We start from the raw sequence: 4,641 nt of genomic DNA, 5'->3' as shown, positions 1-4,641 counted from the left end.
TCACCTCAAAAAATGAAATGGGGAAGCTCCAAATCCAGTGGTGATACCAGGAGAAGAGTGTGCCAGCTGTTAAACAGATGGGCAGGTCTTGTGCTGTTGCTGGTTGTTTGCAGCAAGCCTGCAAAGGCTCCCCAAAAAGATCTCTGCTGCCGTAGCCGAGAGCTGCAGGGTCAGAGATTTGAATGCTTTTCCTTAGAAGATGCAGCAGAGAGAGGGACCCAAAACCTTGCTGCTGTGGAGCATTTCTGCCAGGAAAGGTGCAATCCCCTTTGCAGAGCAGATGCAGATAAACTCCAGGGAGAGTGCCTGAAGAAGACAGATATCTCCACATTTGGGTAATTTTCTTTGGAACTCCAGGTAAGTGTTCAAGCCTTCGAATTTTTGTCCTTAGCTGAACCCAATAGGCTGTTTCAGCATTGCAAACAGCAACACTTTTCTTTCTTTTCCCCCTCCTCTGCATTGAAAGATCCAAGAACGTTTAATCTAAACAAGTAGCCAGACTGAATTTTCTGAATTGAAAATAAAAGGCACTGTAAGAATTTGCACACTCCCCTTCATGATATTTTTGGACTTCCAGAGCCAGTCTCCTGTGTGCAGAAATACTGCATTAGAAGACCACTGCCTGGTACACCAGGAATTTGGTTTTAAATTAAAGACACAAAATGGTGTATATTTGCTTTACAATGACATGGAGGTCTCATTTTCATTTGAAAAAACTCCTTTACAACATTCTGACACAAGCTGATGTATTTCATTTTGACTTGAAGGCCACTCTTCACTGCCCCATCACTGGAAGTTCGCCACACTGCAAATGAAAATTAGACCTTGTATCCTTATATGTGTAATTTGTGTGTTTATATACATATATGTACATATTTACTGATTTTAGTATAGATCCATTGTTGTCTTCAGTTGCTTTATTGAAATTTTGGTTTGTTTCTTAGTTTAATGCACTTTGCATGGGAGCCATGTGGATTTGTCTGCGCTTTGTGTAGAAAACTGCCTGTCTTTGAAGATGTAATATACATGCACTGCGTTTCTATCTCAATTAAATATGCTGTGTCGTGAGATCATCTAAGGGTTATTACCTCCTTGCATCTGCAACACGCTCGCGATGATGTCAGCGGTAGGTGGTGACATGCGGGGTGCCTCTCTGGGTGTCATTGGTCCGGCACAGCAAGCCCGGCAGATCCACTTTGAACAGCGATGCATTCAGCTCTGCCGCGTGCAACCCTTGGTCAGTGATCACAAGATCACAAGCAAGGCAAGTGATTGTAAGGCGGGAGAAAAATCGTCTGTTTATTGGCGTAAGCAATTGCATACAAGGAAAAAAAATACCGAATCTGAAGGTCCTTGGCTATCTGGGGTTGGAATGTCCGCTGTTTACCTGCAGTTTAACATCCACAGTGTTTAAAATTTCTCCTTAAGTTCTGCAAGTAAATAGCTATAGAAAGATTTACTAAGATGGGTCTTTTGTATTCTGTAGCTGGAGAGCAAAAAGGAAAAAAAATCCAGTGCCTTGCTAGGGAGTTTTTAATTTTATTATTTTTTTTAATCAAGGATAGAAACTTTGTGAATCCCTTGGCCAATTCTTGCTTGTTTTCTTGTTTGGTTGGTTGGTTTGGTTTGTTTTTTTTTTTTTGTGGGATTTTTTTTTTTTTTGTCTTCTGAACTGTCTTGGTTTTGTCCGAAATATCTGCATGTCTCTACCATCTTTGGCTTGTACAGCATCCATCGTACTTCTGGGCTTTGGGTACTTAAATAATGGTAATTTTCTGTTTGAGTTTCCCATCGTGTAAAGTGAGTTCTCTGCAATATTTTTGTGGGCTGCCAAGGACCTTATCAAATGGTGGCTGTTTTGGCATGAGTAGATTTCTTTGTAATACTGTAATAGACAACAGAAATGGTTGGAAAAATCAGGACACTTCCAGAAAATGGAACTGAAATCTTATCTGATGTGGAAAAAAAGAAAAAATATTTTTTTCTTGCATTTTTTTTTTGAAAATGTACGGTTTCATCTCACTTTAGCACAAGAAGAGACGTTTCGATATCAGGATCTCCCAGCTTCTAGCAATTCCAGATGTTGCTCGGCTCCAGGTGTGCGTCCAGTGGCTTGTGGCTGCAGAGGCTGCTCCAGCCAGCCCTGCCTGCCTGTGCACATGCACTGGCCTGATCCTGCGCAGATCCCAGCCCGGTAATCCCTTTCAACCCTGCTTTGCAGTGCCAGGACCATAAATACCTCTCTGCTCTATTAACAATTTGCTTGATCTGCAGAGAAGACAATATTCTGTGCAGTACATACTTTCCCAATGAGTCACCCTGCCCTAAATTTAACCTTCTAGATACTATGTATTTTCTTTTTTAAGTTTCTTCACAAAATATAAAAGCACAGCTAAACCTTTCATGAAGTATTTTCCAGTTACTTAGTGGCCAAGCTCTCTGACTACTATGTATTTCAGGCCAGAATACCTTTGATAATCTTTGCCAGTATCCAGTGTTGCTGGTCTTCAAATTCTACAACTGAGTGGAAAACTGCTAAATGCTCAGGCTTCAGAGCATGCCTAATTAATTCTTTGCAGGGTTTTAGTCCTTTAAAAAGTGTTAAAAACATGGATTCAGTGTGTCATTGAATATTGCATGGTTCTGTGGAAATAAATTGCATCAGTTTGATTCCTTTAGCAGTTCAGAGAATTATTGCTCTGTGCTTACTCTGGAAGTTTACAGGAGTCTTTTGAAAGTTAAGGTTAAAATGGGCAAAAGTTGCTAGTGATGGTGAGTTGCTCAATGGCAAAGTGAGAGCCCAAAAACTACATCAGAAAAGTCTGGGCACGTAGATCAAGCAGCAGCATTTACAACACAGGCTCTAAATCTCCCTTGCACTTGCAACTCCAAAAAGCATTTGTGTTCAGCACATGGACTATTTTTATTTTGACTGGAGAATCATGCTTCTGTTTATTTCATTTCATGACTGCTTAAGGAGATTATAATGGCTTAATACTGGAAAGTACTGGCAACACTTAAGAAGCAGGTGAGGCAAATTGAGCTTTTTTCTCTCCCGACATCAAGTGCTGGGGGTATTCAAACTCATAAGAAACATTAAGCATCTTTCAACATCCAGGCTTAAGTGCTTCTTTCAAGAGCCATGTAGATGGTAGAGATGAAAAAGGAGCATGTGATGGAGATGAGTGAGTGATTATAATTTTAATGCAGAATTAGAGGGGCAAATGTCAATATGGATATCTATTCCTCTCCCTTCCCATGCAGCTCATACTGGGCGGTTGTTCTTTGCAAAACGGTCTAGGGATGTTGGTGGCATTTCCAAGGCAAAGTTGGTAGTGCTTGTCGTGATCCGGATGGCTTTGCTGGCCTTGGTTTCTTCTTATTCTGAGGTTTGTGGACGCAAGAGTAAACACAGAGAGCCATGAGAGGTATTCACCCCATCTACCTAAGGAAACACTACGTGGAACATCTTTTGGAGCATGACAGATCATCAGGGTAAGCTCTACTGCAGAAAGGTATGCAGATCTCCAAAGGGACTTGGGGAAGTCACTGAAAGCAGACCTGAAATCACATCTGTTTATAAAATAGGAAAAAACCCCTCTGCTTTCAGCATGAGAGTGTGAAAATATGTTGATCTGGCTATATAATATGTAATTTTTCAGCAAGCGTGGATCAAAACTCAAAAAATAATGGTATCTCAGACTATGCTGATGGGGTCTTTGATCAAGCAAAAGGTTAAAACCCTGATTCTGGGAAAAATCTGAGCTGATTAGCCCCAGCTCCTTGCTAGATTATGTCTATTTTGGAGATTCACAATTTCAGTTTAAAAGCTTAAGGGCAAAAAATCATCAGGGTCAATTAGTAATTAAAGGTCACTAAAACACCCAGGATACGACCTCCCTTTCCTTACACCTAGGTCCTAGTGCTGTAAGTGGTGGCACCCTCGTTCAGCCTCTCTGGTTAAGAGGAACCTGAAGGCAGCTTCCCGCTGGTGCCAGAGAAGGTAAGGGAGGATTGTTTTCCTTGGTAATTAAATGGTATGTGTGTCTGACTATTGCACAGATCATGGTGATGCTCACTTAATACACCTGCCTGTCTTTGGTGTAGCACTCCAGAGATCCTAATGCAAGCTCCAAAGGACAATCAATGCCATTACAAGTTTCTATAGGTTTAGAAAGTGTGGCAGGATGTTACTTTTTTGTGATTATTTTTTTTTTTTTAGGATGGGGGTCCTAAGCATGTTGCTATAGTGCTCCAGGGGTGTTACATTAACTGAGGCACCAGCTAGTGATGAGAGGATGCTGTAGGCTAGTTAGGGATGACGGCTCCCCTCCCATCCAGGGCTCCCCCACTCAAACACCTGCCTTCAGGCTGGTGTAGCAGGCAGAGGAGCTCCTGGTCTGTCCAGCACCCGTGTGTGAGGTAGCCTATTCGATATGCGGAGACTTGCTTTGTAGGAGGAAAAAAGTGTGGTCCTAACGGTCATTCAGGCCAGCCAAGAGCTGCATCGCCTTCTGGAGGTGCCTCTTGGACCTCGTGCTGAGGGGTGGGAGGGACTGGGCAGAGCATCTGTGGGACCTGGGGCCAGTGGGGTGAGCATCGATACCAGGACTTGCTGTTCCTGGCTGGGAAATTGTTTCT

The sequence above is a fragment of the Rissa tridactyla genome, chromosome 9, assembly GCF_028500815.1.
Source record: "Rissa tridactyla isolate bRisTri1 chromosome 9, bRisTri1.patW.cur.20221130, whole genome shotgun sequence".
NCBI lineage: Eukaryota > Metazoa > Chordata > Aves > Charadriiformes > Laridae > Rissa > Rissa tridactyla.
Note: the sequence above shows the minus strand (reverse complement) of the source record.